Genomic DNA, 19,354 nt, shown 5'->3' with positions numbered 1-19,354 from the left:
ATGGCAAACAAGCTGACGGCCCACCTGATGGAAAGTGGTAACCGTCGTCTATAGACATGAGCAGTACCATGGACATAACAGAGTATACTATTTCGCTCATGAAACCCCCCATGTGTTGCCATTCCTGAGGACTCAGGTGTAATTCCTACTAGACTAGGAATACCAGACTCATTGCCTGCAATATAGAGTATATTCAGTCAGGACATCCTCCACTTCCCTGAAAACTATCGTGCTAAATTCCAGATGTATTCATCATGATGGGTTAACTGACCTACCTTGGGGTGGGGATTGTTAATATTGGAAACTAAGGGCCCCATTGCTAGCAATAGTCAAATAGTCAACCTAGTTGGGTACTAGGTTGACCTCCACGTGGTCGCCCCTGGAAACCAATATGCTGAATTCCAGGTGTATTCATCACGATTGGCTAACTGACCTGCCCTTTCATCTCACCTATCATCTCTCACTGGTGCCCCGTCAGCGTATACTGTTACCATTGCATTATCATCCATTATAAAAAAAAACCCTAGTAGTTTGCCATTTTGCCTCTTTAAGAGGGATGTTAAAGTAAATGCTGTGATTACCTTTACTAGGTACGTAACCGATTCTGATAAAATTTCAAAGAGACTAATCTGTATATATATCTATATGTTTTATTTTTATTTATTTCAGTTATCAACTGTCCGCTGCTGAACATAAGCCTTCCTTAAAAGGGACAGTCCTCTGTCCCTCCTTTCCTCTGTCCCACTCGTGTTTCAATCGTGAAGCAGTTGTGTTTACATGGCTGTGTTTCGGTTTGAAGGGTGGGATATGGCGTGAATTTACAGGGTACACAGGAATAACACCTGAGTCCTCAGGAATGGCAACGCATAGGGGATATCATGGGCGAAACAGTATACTCTGTTATGTTCATGGTACTGCTCATGTTTATAGGCGACGGTTACCACTTTCCATGAGGTGGGTCGTCAGCTTGTTTGCCATTCTGAGTTGTATAAAAAAGAAAAGAGTATGAAAGTATACGGTTTCAGATAAAAAAAGAATTTACGAAATCGGTTTAGAACTGACGCAGTTACGAGGTAACAAACATAAAAAGAAATATAATCGATTTGAGAAATAAAACCTTTTAGGCAGTCGATTGAAAATCTGCCAAATACTCTCATTGAAGGGTTAACATTAAATACTAGGTCGTAGTATTTCTAATTTAAATTAATTACCTCGTAATCATTAGTCAGTCGCTCGCCGATACCCCTGAGGTTAAGTAGTTAAAATGTATTGCGTATAGTAAATTTGACAGGGTTTAAAATCAATCACAATGAGTTAAAGTAAACACGCGTATTGGTTATTGCATCGTAAATGTTAACTGGGCCGTTTGTGGTGCATTTGTTAACTCAGCCATCAGAATAGTTTAAATAATTAGAATCAAAATTTTCAAAATTCAACTGTTTTTTTAATTACCTATGTATTTTTTTCACGATGATCTTAAGAATATAAAAAAAAAAAAGTTTTATCATTTATTCTAATATCTATAGTACAAACTCTGCTTAGTGGGGGGAAAGGGATTGTTAGTAATGGAGACTGAGAATCCCATTGCTAGCAATATACCCAACCAGCTCGACCTCCACGCGGTTCCCCCTGGAAACTATCATGGTTAATTCCTGATGAATTCATCATGATGGGCTAACTGGCCTGTTTTCATTCTCATCTATCACCCTTCACTGGTGCTCCGCCAGCGTATCTCATTAGCGCAGGCGGGATTACCATACCATTTGCACCCATAAAAAAAATATACGTCCGGTATGTGCAGTATCAAAATTGTATGACCTTTTTTCCCTCCAATAACACGCAGAGGAGCGTTATATAATACACGGAGTACGATGATATTTAAATATCAAACGCTTATTCGTTTGTCTTTTAAAAAAATGAATCACAAACTATTTATCTATGCTTTCATTCCGAAACGAAGTCACCCAACGTGAAATGTCAATGATCTGTCTTACTCTAATGATTTTACCTATTACAGTAATCTCGGAGTTGTATAATAAACCATTTTTAAGTACCAATAAAATATTTAACGTCGCGACAATCCCCCCCCAGTAAGTAGATCGATGTTACCTCTTGTTTTTTGGTTCAGAATCAACCATCACAAATTGACCTGCGACCGTCCAAAACACTATACATATTTCATATACGCCCAAACAGTTGACAGGTCTGTGTAAATGGTTTTTTTTCGAATAGGATATTTTTATGGTGCTATTTTAAATATGGCGTCTTAAACGATGCCTCCGCCTTACAATTTATGGTACTCGTAATTTTTGTCAGCCCAAGACAATGGTTTTAATTATGTTTGGTGATAACTGCGTTTCCTATAAAATGTTTACGACCATCCCGTACTTGGTTCGTCGGCGTTATTAGGTATTTTCGTATTTAAACGGCGTAAATGTAAAAGCCGCGGCATAATAAGTGTCTTTGCTGTTTTATTAACATAAAAAATATATACTCGTATAAGGAAGATAAAAAAAAAACATTACGTATCTATGGTTTATTTTGGATTAATATCGTGAAAAATATTTTTCTTTATGGATGATAATGGAATGGTAGCCCCGTATGCGCTATCAATATACACTGGTGGGGCACCAGTGAGGGATGATAAGGTGAGGATGAAAGCAGGTCCGTTAGCCCATCGTAACGAATCTGTCAAGAATTAACTACGAAGGTTTCCAGGGGGAACCCCGTGGAGATGGACCTAATATGGCAATATACTCTATTGCCAGTAAGGAAACTGTTAGACCCCAATATTTCCCCCAGAAAAATAATATTATTATAACAAGAGTGAGATATGCATTAAAATTTGCTAGGTATCGAAGCAGCACCATAGTCCTAAGGAACGGCAATACATGAAGTAATAATCATGAGCTTCACAATGTATTTTATTATGTCCACGGTACTGTTCATGAGCAAGGACTTTTTTTTATACGACTTAGAATGGCAAACAAGCTGACGGCCCACCTGATGGAAAGTGGTTACCATCGCCTATAGACATGAGCCGTACCATGGACATAACAGAGTATACTGTTTCGCCCATGATACCCCCCATGCGTTACCATTCCTGAGGCCTCGGATGTTATTCCTCTGTACCCTGTAAGTTCACGCCATATCCCACCCTTCAAACCGAAACACAGCCATGCAAACACAACTGCTTCACGGTAGAAACACGAATGGGACAGAGGTGCCCAAGCAAACGACTTTTGTACAAAGTCTCCCTCTGGTGTTGTAAACTAATGTAAATGTAAACTTATCTATGCTAACTTTCCACTCAGTATTCAATAAGGAATTTAAGCGTATTTTAATATCCATTGTTTCCTTTCAGCCACCAATTCTGTGCATATTCGATAGCAAGTGGTAATTATCTGCTATATATAAACGAGCATGCGACTCACCTGATGGTAAGTGACTACCGCCGCCCATTATCACCCACAAACACCAACGGCATTGCAGGTGTGCTGCCGGCCTTTTAAAAAGGAATTGCATAAAAAATATTATTTGAACAACAAATCAAATATCCAATACATATACTAATATATAAACATCTGAATAATTCAAACTGTTACCGTACGAGGCGACTCGAAAACAAATAAAGCCGGAATTAGAACACCATATATAAAGCTATAAACAAATGCTAAAGAAGCACCATGTATAATTGTCAGTTTTAAACCTCATAATGGGTGTTCAAACGTGAGTTATTGTGCTGTGTTTTATTAGTAACAATAAACTGTTACGGTGTCTGTCCGTCTGTGTTTTGTCTTAGTCTTCTAAACTGGATTAGAAAGAGTAAAGAAAACACGCGGCGGAATTAAGATTGTATGCAGTTTTAACTGAGTTTGACAATTACAGTACAGCTTAAAAAAAATTGTGAAAATACATGATAATAAATTATATGAGTATTTTTATACTGTTGGGAAAGATAGATATTTGTTACTTTTTTACACAAAAACTAAAAATTTGATAGAATTTCCATCGTACCTCCGATCAAACTTTTTAATTACTCCTCTCTATCCAAAGGTTGCCTGCAAGAGATCGCTCGTAGGGATAAGGTCGCCCATTGTTTTCTCACTGTGATAATTTCTTGTAATTGTTTGTATCTATAATAACTATACTATTATAATCTTTTGGAGGAAACAGTAAAGAGTATCTATCTATCTATCAAATATAATACCAATGTTCGTTGATCGAACCTGCGACTGTCAAAAATGGGGTACTATACTTACTTAACTGCTATACCACTGAGGTAGGTACTGGCATGCAAGTAATTGTCTTGGATTGAAAGCCAAAATGAATATAAATTATAACCATCGATTTTCTATAAAAAAACACCCTTATCAAATGATACCTGCATGGGAAAATCCAGTAACGAATCCATGGTCAAAGTACGGATCATTAGATTAACGATGTCACAGTAATTGATTGTCCCATGCGATCCAATTATTAAGTACAATAAGTTATACGGGATTCAATACCGTAGACGGTGAGTTATAGAAAATACTAGTTTTTACCTGCGACGTCGTCTGAGTGATCGTGCTTATTGTTTTGGAAAAAGACAAATACATATGTTTTGCGGATGTCGTAATTGGCGACTAAAGGAACTTAATAATACAGGAATGGCCAGCAGCGCCTCTTTTAAAACACCATCCAAGTCTAACTGCGATTGCCAACCGGCCCGCCAAGCGTGGCAACTATTGGTAAACCCCTCCAAAAGGAGGAGGCCTATTTTTAACCCCATTAATCCTGATTATCTTAAAGACCGATTTGTGTTTCTTAGTGAGGCCAATGGCCAAACTTCACGCAGTGTCAATAATCTCCGTCTCAAATTTCCAACTCACTTCACTTCTTTTTATTCCAATTCCTTTACTGTACAGGCAGTTCGCCTGTGGAACTCACTACCTACCTCTATACGGTGCGCTCAATCTCTCGCTAGTTTCAAAACCTCTGTTAAAGCCCATTATCTCTCCCTTTAGTAACTATTTTTTCCCATGTTCTATCTTCATCTTGCAGTGTCACTCTCTCCTGTTGTATGTGTACTTTTAAGTTTGTGTATGTTTATGTATGTATTTGTTTATGTATATATATGTATATACATATATATGTATATATCTTTGTATATATTTGTTTATATATAATAGTACTAATATAATACTGTGCCACCTACCCTTTATTTTTCTTTGTTTTCTCAATGTTCTCTACCCAAAGGTTGTCTAGAAGAGATTGCTTAGCGATAAGACCGCCTTTTGTATCATTTCTTATTACAGTTAAATGTGTTTACTATTCTATAAATGGTGCAATAAAGTGTACATAAATAATTCCTGATGAATTCATCATGATGGGCTAACTGGCATGTTTTCATTCTCATCTATCACCCTTCACTGGTGCTCCGCCAGCGTATCCCGTTAGCGCAGGCGGGGTTACCATACCATTTTCACCCATAAAAAAAAAAAACTTGTAACTATTACTTTAAATAATATTAACAAATAATCAATGACTCAACTAATACTTAACTTTGGTTAAAGACGATTTTTTCAACGCTTATTTTATTACAGGAAATGTGTCCGTTCATTAGATATTCTCTTTATTTGACGAAATGGTCACAGTTAAGAGTCATTAGTTAAATGGTGGGCGATATCCTGTTTTGTTATTGTTCAGGGAATGATTCATAACTGTCGGTTATTGTGGTGAACGTGAAATTTGGTTTATTGTTAAAATTGTAGATTACTGGTTTAGTACGCAGTTCACTAAAGACTCTACGAGTTCTACCTATGTAATCAGTAAAGATTTTGGAAAGGAGAAGGGTTTAAGGTCGCCCATTTTTTTTATACAACTTAGAATGGTAAACAAGCTGACGGAAACTGTCTACCTGATGGAAAGCGGTAACCGTCGCCTATAGACATGAGCAGTACCATGGGCATAACAGAGTATATTGTTTCGCCCATGATATCCCCTATGCGTTGCCATTCCCGAGGACTCGGGTATTATTCCTCTGTACCCAGTAAATTCACGCCATATCCCACCTTTCAAACCGAAACACAGCCATGCAAACACAACTGCTTCGCACTTGAAACAGTTTTGTTGTTTTCTTAGTGTGATAATTTCTTGTAATTGTTTGTATTTATAATAAGTTTACTATTGTAATCTTTTGGAGGAAACAATAAAGAGTATCTGTCAATCTATATAAAAGAGTCTGATTGTTTGACTGACTGGCTGTACTAGAATCCTGGAAATCTGCATATAGATTTTTTTTACGTTACGTGAAATTTTCAGATACTGGCTCTTGGATTTTTTAATGAGTGATAATGTAAAGGTAATCCCGCCTGCGCTATCGGTATACGCTGGCGGGGCACCAGTGAAGAATGATAGGTGACGATAAATACAGGTTAGTTAGCCCATTTTGACGAATTCCCTTAGAATTAACCATGATAGTTTCCAGGGGAAACCGCGTGGAGGTCAACCTGTTAGTGTGTATTGCTGGCAATAGGTCAGTTAGACTCTATTACTAACAATTCCTTTCTCCCCTAACTGATTCTTGGTTTAAAATAAAAATTAATGTTTTTTATGAATTTATAACAAAAGGGGATGAAAGTTTGTATGAAAGCGTGCGAAAGTTAAGATAAAAAGTAGTAAAAAAAGCAAATTTATAGAAAAAAAAACCATAATAATAATTTCGTAAAATTATGTAAATTTCGTTGTAAATTTCAATGCAGGTAATCTAAAGTCCTTTTATGTATTTACTGTGGGTGTCAGATGTCCTTGATGCTGTTTATGTTTACAGGCAGTTACCACTTCCTATCTGTGGACTGTAAGTTAGAGGTTCCAATTTGAAAGTTACATAAAAAGTCACTTCCATATGTACCTTACTATTCATATTTTTTTTCATGCTAATAAATCACAATATTGCCAATTTCCGAACAATATGTAACCCAATGTTGCAAACAATGCATCTACAATATATAACACATAACCATTTTTTTTTTTCTAAACCTACTCACTTTTGTATAGGGAACCGCCCAATTTAAACTAACAGGTAGATTTTTACTACAAAACTACCATTTTAGAAAATTACACGAAAACGAACCGTAGTGCGTAGTGTTAAGGATCATTTAAGTCGATCGATCAATGTTGCCAATTTTTTCACAATACTGACCCACTATCGGGCAGGTTTTTGGGTAAAAAATCCTTTGTGTTCAATACACGTGTTGAAGCTTAGACAAGACAATGTTTGCTTGTATTATTATTATTTACTAGTTTTTACCCCCCGACTTTGCCCTTTTTTTCTAATTGATGATAATATGTGTGTGTGTGTGTGTGTGTGTGTGTGTGTGTGTGTGTGTGTGTGTGTGTGTGTGTGTGTGTGTGTGTGTGTGTGTGTGTGTGTGTGTGTGTGTGTGTGTGTGTGTGTGTGTGTGTGTGTGTGTGTGTGTGTGTGTGTGTGTGTGTGTGTGTGTGTGTGTGTGTGTGTGTGTGTGTGTGTGTGTGTGTGTGTGTGTGTGTGTGTGTGTGTGTGTGTGTGTGTGTGTGTGTGTGTGTGTGTGTGTGTGTGTGTGTGTGTGTGTGTGTGTGTGTGTGTGTGTGTGTGTGTGTGTGTGTGTGTGTGTGTGTGTGTGTGTGTGTGTGTGTGTGTGTGTGTGTGTGTGTGTGTGTGTGTGTGTGTGTGTGTGTGTGTGTGTGTGTGTGTGTGTGTGTGTGTGTGTGTGTGTGTGTGTGTGTGTGTGTGTGTGTGTGTGTGTGTGTGTGTGTGTGTGTGTGTGTGTGTGTGTGTGTGTGTGTGTGTGTGTGTGTGTGTGTGTGTGTGTGTGTGTGTGTGTGTGTGTGTGTGTGTGTGTGTGTGTGTGTGTGTGTGTGTGTGTGTGTGTGTGTGTGTGTGTGTGTGTGTGTGTGTGTGTGTGTGTGTGTGTGTGTGTGTGTGTGTGTGTGTGTGTGTGTGTGTGTGTGTGTGTGTGTGTGTGTGTGTGTGTGTGTGTGTGTGTGTGTGTGTGTGTGTGTGTGTGTGTGTGTGTGTGTGTGTGTGTGTGTGTGTGTGTGTGTGTGTGTGTGTGTGTGTGTGTGTGTGTGTGTGTGTGTGTGTGTGTGTGTGTGTGTGTGTGTGTGTGTGTGTGTGTGTGTGTGTGTGTGTGTGTGTGTGTGTGTGTGTGTGTGTGTGTGTGTGTGTGTGTGTGTGTGTGTGTGTGTGTGTGTGTGTGTGTGTGTGTGTGTGTGTGTGTGTGTGTGTGTGTGTGTGTGTGTGTGTGTGTGTGTGTGTGTGTGTGTGTGTGTGTGTGTGTGTGTGTGTGTGTGTGTGTGTGTGTGTGTGTGTGTGTGTGTGTGTGTGTGTGTGTGTGTGTGTGTGTGTGTGTGTGTGTGTGTGTGTGTGTGTGTGTGTGTGTGTGTGTGTGTGTGTGTGTGTGTGTGTGTGTGTGTGTGTGTGTGTGTGTGTGTGTGTGTGTGTGTGTGTGTGTGTGTGTGTGTGTGTGTGTGTGTGTGTGTGTGTGTGTGTGTGTGTGTGTGTGTGTGTGTGTGTGTGTGTGTGTGTGTGTGTGTGTGTGTGTGTGTGTGTGTGTGTGTGTGTGTGTGTGTGTGTGTGTGTGTGTGTGTGTGTGTGTGTGTGTGTGTGTGTGTGTGTGTGTGTGTGTGTGTGTGTGTGTGTGTGTGTGTGTGTGTGTGTGTGTGTGTGTGTGTGTGTGTGTGTGTGTGTGTGTGTGTGTGTGTGTGTGTGTGTGTGTGTGTGTGTGTGTGTGTGTGTGTGTGTGTGTGTGTGTGTGTGTGTGTGTGTGTGTGTGTGTGTGTGTGTGTGTGTGTGTGTGTGTGTGTGTGTGTGTGTGTGTGTGTGTGTGTGTGTGTGTGTGTGTGTGTGTGTGTGTGTGTGTGTGTGTGTGTGTGTGTGTGTGTGTGTGTGTGTGTGTGTGTGTGTGTGTGTGTGTGTGTGTGTGTGTGTGTGTGTGTGTGTGTGTGTGTGTGTGTGTGTGTGTGTGTGTGTGTGTGTGTGTGTGTGTGTGTGTGTGTGTGTGTGTGTGTGTGTGTGTGTGTGTGTGTGTGTGTGTGTGTGTGTGTGTGTGTGTGTGTGTGTGTGTGTGTGTGTGTGTGTGTGTGTGTGTGTGTGTGTGTGTGTGTGTGTGTGTGTGTGTGTGTGTGTGTGTGTGTGTGTGTGTGTGTGTGTGTGTGTGTGTGTGTGTGTGTGTGTGTGTGTGTGTGTGTGTGTGTGTGTGTGTGTGTGTGTGTGTGTGTGTGTGTGTGTGTGTGTGTGTGTGTGTGTGTGTGTGTGTGTGTGTGTGTGTGTGTGTGTGTGTGTGTGTGTGTGTGTGTGTGTGTGTGTGTGTGTGTGTGTGTGTGTGTGTGTGTGTGTGTGTGTGTGTGTGTGTGTGTGTGTGTGTGTGTGTGTGTGTGTGTGTGTGTGTGTGTGTGTGTGTGTGTGTGTGTGTGTGTGTGTGTGTGTGTGTGTGTGTGTGTGTGTGTGTGTGTGTGTGTGTGTGTGTGTGTGTGTGTGTGTGTGTGTGTGTGTGTGTGTGTGTGTGTGTGTGTGTGTGTGTGTGTGTGTGTGTGTGTGTGTGTGTGTGTGTGTGTGTGTGTGTGTGTGTGTGTGTGTGTGTGTGTGTGTGTGTGTGTGTGTGTGTGTGTGTGTGTGTGTGTGTGTGTGTGTGTGTGTGTGTGTGTGTGTGTGTGTGTGTGTGTGTGTGTGTGTGTGTGTGTGTGTGTGTGTGTGTGTGTGTGTGTGTGTGTGTGTGTGTGTGTGTGTGTGTGTGTGTGTGTGTGTGTGTGTGTGTGTGTGTGTGTGTGTGTGTGTGTGTGTGTGTGTGTGTGTGTGTGTGTGTGTGTGTGTGTGTGTGTGTGTGTGTGTGTGTGTGTGTGTGTGTGTGTGTGTGTGTGTGTGTGTGTGTGTGTGTGTGTGTGTGTGTGTGTGTGTGTGTGTGTGTGTGTGTGTGTGTGTGTGTGTGTGTGTGTGTGTGTGTGTGTGTGTGTGTGTGTGTGTGTGTGTGTGTGTGTGTGTGTGTGTGTGTGTGTGTGTGTGTGTGTGTGTGTGTGTGTGTGTGTGTGTGTGTGTGTGTGTGTGTGTGTGAGTGACCCCGCCTGTGTTATCGGTATACACTGACGAGGCACCAGTGAGTGATGATAGGTGACGATGAAAGCAGGTCATCGTGACAAATTAATTAATGAATGAATCACGATGGTTCCCAGTGGGAACCGCGAGGAGGTCGACCTGATAGGACATAGCTAGTAATAGGATTACTAATCCCTGTTTCTAACAATATCTTCATCCCTCCTCCCTCCCCGACTTTGCCCCTGTGACCGATATATATTGATTGAACGCAATCATGTGTTTTTTTTCTTGAATATCTTTTTTGGACTATTCATCATCAGGGGGAGAGGGATTGTTAGTAATGGGATGTAACAGCCCCATTATTAGCAATATACCCTAACAGGTCGACATCCACGCAGTTCACTCTAAAAAACATTGTGCTTAATTATTGATGAATTGGTCTCGATGGGCCAACTGACCTACTTTCATCTTCATCTATCATCTCTCACTGGTGCCCCGCCAGCATATACCGATAGCGCGGGTGGGGTTACCATTTCATCATCATCCATTAAAAAAAAACCTAATTTTATTATCAATATAATATCAGCCATCAACTGTCCAGTGCTGAACATAGGACCTCCCCATAAGAGGAGCTTCTCCAGTAGTTGCCAAGTTTGGCAGGCGAGTTGGCAACCGCCTGCCAAACTTGACAACAGTTAGATGACTTTTAAATAGGGACACTGCTACCCATCTCTCAAACGTTAAATTAGGAACAATCATAAGCAACGGGAGCATTCCTTATGGCAGACTGTGGGAAAGGCCTATGTACAATAGTGGGCAAATGATGGCTGAAATGATGACCTTACCCTACTACTGTTTGGGTAAAAGGGATTGTTAGTAATGGGGACTATCAGCCCCATTGCTAGCAATATACTCTGCAATCTACTAATGATGGTGATGGTAAAGTAGGATGATATCGATAGTCATATGTACACTATATATATATATATATATATATATATATATATATATATATATATATATATATATATATATATACTATGATACTATGATACTATTATAATATGGCCCACTTTTTTGCAAGAACTATTACTTTAGATTTAACTACATTACACAAGTTAACCCTATATGCCCTTATTTTTATTCATAACACGTACGGAACTTTTAAATCCTATACAAAATTAGAGCAAAAAACCTGCCTTCCTACCCACTCTTTTATCCCTTTTTTACAGCCAAAACAAGTTGTAAATAACCCTCCCGAGTCCATTGGACAAGTGACAAACTCCGTTCACAACATTATATAAAAGGACTTGAGTTTTATTATTATACATATTTTATATTTACCAGAGGTAGACATTGTACAAAAGTCGATTGCTTGGGTATCTCTGTCCCATTCGTGTTACAACCGTAAAGCAGTTGACATGGCTGTGTTTCGGTTTGAAGGGTGGGATATGGCGTGAATTTACTGGGTACAGAGGAATAACACCTGAGTCCTCAGGAATGGCAACGCATGGGGGGTATCATGGGCGAAACAGTATACTCTGTTATGTCCATGGTACTGCTCATGTGTATCACTTTCCATCAGGTAGGTCGTTAGCTTGTTTGCCATTCTAAGCTGTATAAACAAAAAAAAAACAAACATTTTCATCCCAAGTCTTAAATGCTTCCATTAACAATGACATAAAAATAAATATCTTGGTGAAATAAAATAAAAAGATCCAAACGTCAAATTATTGAACGAGAATCTAAAAATACAGATAATAAATTGAACTTAACATGCAAATAAAGGCAGTCATCGTGTCATTGTTAAATCGCTCAGACCCGACACTGAACCCACTCCCACGCGTAAGGCATCACATAAAAACTGCTAATCCGAATCTCTCAGCTGTGTAAACATGACAACCTATGGATATCTATACAATACACTAATAAATTAAAAAAAAAAAGTTTCGTTAACAACAAGTTCTTGTCTCTGGTCGTGATAGAATTTAGAACTACTTTCTTAAAATTATGTAGTACCTAATACTCAAACTTCGTGGGGAAAGGGATTGTTAGTATTGGAGACTGAGAATCCTATTGCTAGCAATATACCCAACCAGGTCGACCTCCTCGCGGTTCCCCCTGGAAACTATCATGATTATTCCTGATGAATTCATCATGATGGGCTAACTGGCCTGTTTTCATTCTCATCTATCACCCTTCACTGGTGCTCCGCCAGCGTTTCCCATTAGCGCAGGCGGGGTTACCATACCATTTTCACCCATCAAAAAAAAAATACTCAAACTTCATATTATGTTATCTATACTTCTGTTTTATAATTACCGAAGTGAATTTTCACCTATAGGAAGCTATATTATCAGTGAGTTACTTACTATAGGTTTTATATTGTTTTCAAAAATTCTATCTACCTAGTTTAATAAATATTAAAAAAAAAAAGAACAGAAAGGCTTCTCTTGGCTACTCTGCCGAAATTAGCAATATTACTAAAATAAGACTACCTTTAGATACATACATTAGATATTATAAATGTGAAAGTGAATTTGTTTATTACCTTTTGCCACCTGAACAGCTCGACCAATCGTAATTTTTTATATACAGGCGCTATTTGGGATGCAGAAGGATACAGGTTACTGTTTATCTCGATCAACCACTATATTGTAGTTACGCGGACAAACTCGCGGGTAAAAGCTAGTTTAATATATTTATTACCAGAGGGAGACTTTGTACAAGAGTCGTTTGCTTTGGTACCTCTGTCTCATTCGTGTTTCAACCGTAAAGCAGTTGTGTTTGCATGGCTGTGTTTCGGTTTGAAGGGTGGGATGTGGCGTGAATTTACAGGGTACAGAAGAATAACACCTGAGTCCTCAGGAATGGCAACGCATAAGGGGTATCACGGGTGACACATTATACTCTGTTACGTCCATGGTACTGCTCATGTTTATAGGCGACGGTTACCACTTTCCAACACCTGAGCCGTTAACTCTTTTGCCATTGTAAGTTGCATAACAAAAATAGATTTTAATTCCTAAATATTCGAATGTTTTTGCACAAAAAAAAAAAGCAATTATAACAAAAGAAAAATTTAAGACAAATTACTTTAAATTTTTGAGCAGAACTAAACTCATAAGCGCTGAGATTTGTTTTCGGGTTGGAACAGTAAAACAGTGGTCTCGAATCTCAAAGAGACGAATGATTACATTCAAGGTTAACAAGATCGGTTTATAATGGTTGACAGTACACCACAACCGATAATTTACAATATCGCTGCCTGTCCATTACGTACTGCTTAAGGGCTTGACTATACTAGGTCACTTGCTTAGAGAACGAAATACTGTTTATTTGTACACTTAACATTAAATGTTAGGAACACAGTCTCTTTAAGAATGTTTGTAATTTTAGAATACCGAAGATAGTCAACTTCGAGATTTTCTATTTATTTTAAAAAACCTGTGAACATATAAATTTTCATTTGTGTATAGAAACATAGGTTTTTGACCATGATGATATTTATCATAAATATTTCTGGCTACTTAAAAAGTGCTCAGCTAGCGAACCTTATTAATACGTTATATATAAATCAAATTCAATTACTAAATTGCATGTAAATCTAATTGTTGCATACATCCATAGGCTACAGTGACCGTTTGCTATGAGAAGGACTTTGTTTGTCACCTTCGTGGTATAAAAAAAAATATAAATTTACTGAAAACTTTACACTAGGCATGAATAATATAGATACTGATTCGATATGTATATATTTTTGATTCGTCTGAATATTGATAGGCGAAAAAGGTCATCATCCATTTCGATATTGCTCATATCGGTCGGATATCTATTTTAGAATATGCTAAAAGTCTGTTATCCAATATTATTTTTTGGACAGACTATTAACATATTCGTTATTAGACCAGTATGGAGATATTGTAACTAATACATGGTGTAGCTAGAAGCGGGTACATTAAAGGGAATTCTATCTATCTATCTATCCTATTTAAGAGCTGCTCTCTTGTCGGTGGAGCTCTTGCCACTCACTACGATTTTCAGCGAGCCTCTTCACCTCTTGATACGACACGACACCAACTCCTTCCTCGATCTGCCTTATGTAACTATGTCTCGATCTCCCTCTTCCCCTCCTTCCTTCTATCTTACCTTCTATTATAATGTTCATAAGTTCGTCGTGTCGTATCAAGTGTCCCAACATTTTTCCCCTTCTGTCCTCAATAGTTCTCTCAAAGGGAAATGCTCTCCCTTAAAAGACCCAATGCCTTACCTTAAAATGAAGTCTTTAAGAAAATTATGGCTTCTGCCCTACCAAAAAGTTCTTTTGGCTAAGCTTAAATTTGGATCTAGCTACGACCGTGACCTAAAATATATAAATACTGCTATTTATTATCTACCCTCTAGTTTTTACCTCTTTTTTGAAGAACTCCATGCTGTAGTCTCCATAATAAAATACATTACAATGGCTACTGTAAGTAAATCTAAAAGCTAGACATAAAACGTCAATAAAATCAATTTTATAGATCTAGTGCAGCTGCTGATGTAAACAAATGTAATGTAAAACCTAGATCGTAGGCTGGGTCTTAGGGCCGCTGTCTGTGTGGGGACTGCAAGCGGATTTTTTTTTTTTTACTACTTAGAATGGCAAACAAGCTGACGGCCCACCTGATGGAAAGTAGTAACCGTCGCCTATAGACATGAGCAGTACCATGGACATAATAGAGTATACTGTTTCGCCCATGATACCCCCCATGCGTTGCCATTCCTGAGGACTCAGGTGTTATTCCTCTGTACCCAGTAAATTCACGCCATATCCCATCCTTCAAACCGAAACACAGTTATGCAAACACAACTGCTTCACGGTTGAAACACGAATGGGACAGAGGTACCCAAGCAATCGACTTTTGTACAAAGTCTCCCTCTGGTAAAATGGTATGAATTGTATGAAGTAACCTTAGTTTACATAGATAGAGCATCGAGTTTAAAAAACGGGTCAACTTTTTGTCAGCTAATTGTCAAATTAGCTGACTCGATTTTTTTTATCAGTGTTCTATATACTTACGCGTACAATGTATCTTGACGTATTATTTAATAAATAAAATGAGTATTTACTATTTTAATTTGTATTTGAAAACTCACTCCTGGTTTTTTTTTGATGGATGAAAATGGAATGGTAACCCCGCCTGCGCTAACGGGATACGCTGGCGGAGCACCAGTGAAGGGTGATAGATGAGAATGAAAACAGGCCAGTTAGCCCATCATGATGAATTCATCAGGAATTAACCATGATAGTTTCCAGGGACCGCGAGGAGGTCGACCTGGTTGGGTATATTGCTAGCAATGGGATTCTCAGTCTCCATTACTAACAATCCCTTTCCCCCTAACTCACTCCTGGTTCGCGCTCCGAACTGGGCAATAATTTTGATTATAATTAAATACAGGAATTTTATATTGTAATTTTTTTTATACCACTGTGGTGGCAAACAAGCATACGGCCCACCTGATGGTAAGCGGTTACCGTAGCCTATAAACACCTGCAATACCAGAGGGATTACGCGCGCGTTGTCGACCCTATAATTAACTTAGGTTTGATAAAATTTCGTTTTTTTGTCCTCTGGATGTCGTCGTCATAATTGAACTATGATAAATATATAAATAAATATACATATACATATATAATTAGTTTAATTTTTTTAATAAAAAAATATTGATTTCAATTATATAAATAAATAAAATTGATTTCTTTCTCATGAGAAACTGATACCATAAAACAACTGCCTTAGTGCTGTTCAATCAACCTAGATACAGGCTAACTGCTTCTCGCAGATTCCTTTGTTTCGATTCGGTTTAAACCGGTTATTAAGCTGAATTTGTTAAATTGAGGCATTGATAGAATCTAATATCGCTTAATAAATCTTTTGCTTTAACTAAATGTAAGTTGTTCTCCTTACTAATATTATGAATGTGAAAGTAGATTTGTTTGTTACATCTTAGCCGTTTAAACAATTACTATGGGGTAAAGAGATATTCGCCGTATGTGCCCTGGCATAGAATGGGCCACCCCTTCTTTTCCCGTGGGTGTCATAAGATGCGACTAAGAGAAGTCGAGGGATGGGCAGCAACGTCACTCTTAAAGCATCACCAAAGCCTAACTGCGGTGCCTAACAAGCTGACGGCCCACCTGATAGAAAGTGGTAACCGTCGCCTATAGACATGAGCAGTACCATGGACATAACAGAGTATACTGTTTCGCCCATGATACCCCCCAAGCGTTGCCATTCCTGAGGACTCATGTTTTATTTCTCTGTACCCAGTAAATTCACGCAATATCCCACCCTTCAAACCGAAAGTGGGACAGAGGTACCCAAGCAATCGACTTTTGTACAAAGTCTCCCTCTGGTGGTGGTGTCTAATTGTTTGTCATTCTAAGTTGCATAAAAAATAATCTATATTGTTACGCACAATAGATGTACAAGTTTCATGCTTCCCCCCCCCCCCTCCCCATCCTTCCACCGCCTCATTTACGACATCTCCTAATGCCCTTCAATACCCAATAACTATATACTGGTACAATAGATCTGCGCACTTGTTATCATTGTGTCTTGCAATACAATATCCGTATTTCACTTTGTAACATTTATTATCTATTTTCTAATGGGACCCTTATCTGTTAATGGTTTTAAGATATTTTTTTTTTATCTTTTTTTCATTACCAACCCGACAGGCAGGAGTCATTTTTTCCATACAAATCTTTTGCGCATTATTTTAGTTTGTGCAGGGTAAAGTACGTTATCACCTTACAGTGGTTTAAAATTTATTTTTAATTTTATAAAATCTCAATAAGCTATCCGCGTGGTTTAAAGCAGGCGTTGTTATGTATTACTCCTGGTAGTCACACTCTTTGGCCTTAAAATATCAACTGAGAAGAAGAAGAATCATTTTATTAGAAAAAAAAATGAATTAATGATCATATAATGTAGGAAATAAAAATACATAAGAATTTTTTTTGTAACGATGTACAGTAGCAGTTTGTTTTTTTTTAATTTCGACCTAACCCAGGGTACCGATAACTGCCCCGTTCACCCTGTACGTTATCTCCCGTCCACAATACGTCCGAACTGGCTGAGAAAGAAAAAAAAAACTTTGTTTACATTTTTTGTTAACTTCAGCTGTGTATAGTATTTTTTGCTATCGACCGTAGGTAGACGATGCCCGAGGGGTATGGTGTGCCACTTTATTATTTTAGTGCGGGTAGTAAAATTGAATGTTTTGTTGTTATTGTAATGGGAAACCTTGAAGAATTAGCTTTTAGACAGTTGTCATTTTTTTTTTAATGTAATATTCTCTAAAGAAATTACTTTGGTAACAATGCGGGTGTAAATCTTTTATATATTTAAAAAAAAAAAAGTAATCGCCGAGTTCAGTTTGTAATTGGTATATGTAAATCCTCTTTCCCTTTTAAAGCTATTAGATAAGTTTTTTTTTATTTAGGCCATAATTCCAACCTATATATTTTTTTAGGTGAAATTTTTTTATGGTAACCCTGCCAGCGCTATCGGTATACACCGGCGGGGTACCAGTGAAGGATGATAGATGAGGATAAAAGCAGGTCAGTTAGCCCATCTTGACGAATTTAACTAAAATTAACCATGATGATCTTCAGGGGGAACCACGTGGAGGTCGATTTAACAGGGTATATTGCTAGTAATTGGGCTATTTGACCCCAATACTAACAATCCCTTTCTCCCATCCAGCCTGTATCTATTTATACACGACAAAGTTCCTTCCTAATTACTACGTTCGAACCATTACATCCGCCTTCATCCACTTTGAAGACATGAATTTACGTACTGCTTAAATATAGGCATAAGAAATGGATCGCTAGCAACAAGTACGCCAGTCCTCTTTATTAGTAGTTCCTCCGTTCTTCATCCTCCTGTTTAAAGTCCACGAGGTTTCCTTTTCCCCAGGATGAGTGACTTCTGACCCAATCAAATTAAGATCAATAATGAATCACTAAATCATTACAAGTCACCAGCTACCTTTTGTCATCGTAGCGCTTGCCATCGACAGGGAATTCATCCTCATACGCTGGAACCTAAATGATCGCGTACAATGCGGTTTCAGAGAGGTTCCCTTCCGCCAACGCTAAGGCTATAGAATGAGCTTCGTGTTGAGGTTTTCCCTAAAAACAGTATTGGGTTCGTTAAAAAGTGCGTGGGTATTGAAGTTTCTTCAGGGTCTGTAACGCGCACGTGACAGCCTTGGTGTTTCAGGCATCTATAGGCTACAGTGACTTTATCATTAGATGGACTATATGTTTACTTGATGTATGTCTCCAGAGGGAGACTTTGTACAAAAGTCGTTTGCTTGGAAACCTCTGTCCCATTCGTGTTTCAACCGTGAATCAGTTGTGTTTGCATGGTTCTGTTTGGTTTGAAGGTATGTGAATTTACAGGGTACAGAGGAATAACACCTGAGTCCACAGGAATGGCAACGCATGGGGGGTATAAGGGGAGAAATAGTATACTCTGTTATGTACATGGTACTACTCATGTCCATAGGCGACGGTTACTACTTTCCATAAGGTGGGCCGTCAGCTTGTTTGCCACTCTAAGTTGCATAAAAAAATGCTTATTTGCCATTTTTGTAGTAAAAAAAAATCAATAGAATAGTCAAATAGATAGTTCATTTGATTTCAATTCGATTCCAATTTAATTTCCTATTTCCGCCATAGAGCGTTTCGGTATGAAAACTGGAATATAATAGTGAAATTCTAGGATATGGATATGTAACAACGTTTATTATTATATCAGCTGTTAACTGCTGAACATAGGCCTTCCTCATAAGGGGAGTTTTGCCAGTAGTCGCCACGCTTGGCAAATAGATTGGCAACCGCAGTTAGGCTTTGATAATGTTTTAATAAGAACACTGCTATTCATCCCTCGAACATTAAGTTCCCTTACTCGCCTCTTACAGCACCCACAGGACAGGAAGGGGTGGCCCATTCTATGCTAGGACGACATGGCATAGAATATAACAACTTAGTTTTTTTTTTTTATACTACTTAAAATGGCAATCAAGCTGAAGGCCCACCTAATGGAAAGTGGTAACCGTCGCCTATAGACATGAGCAGTACCATGGACATAACAGAGTGTACTGTTTCGCCCATGATACCCCCCATGCGTTGCCATTCCTGAGGACTCGGGTGTTATTCCTCTGTACCCTGTAAATTTACGCCATATCCCACCCTTCAAACCGAAACACAGCCATGCAAACACAACTGTTTCACGGTTGAAA

The sequence above is a fragment of the Galleria mellonella genome, unplaced genomic scaffold (genome assembly GCF_026898425.1).
Source record: "Galleria mellonella isolate WM207_F2 unplaced genomic scaffold, CSIRO_AGI_GalMel_v1 utg40, whole genome shotgun sequence".
NCBI lineage: Eukaryota > Metazoa > Arthropoda > Insecta > Lepidoptera > Pyralidae > Galleria > Galleria mellonella.
Note: the sequence above shows the minus strand (reverse complement) of the source record.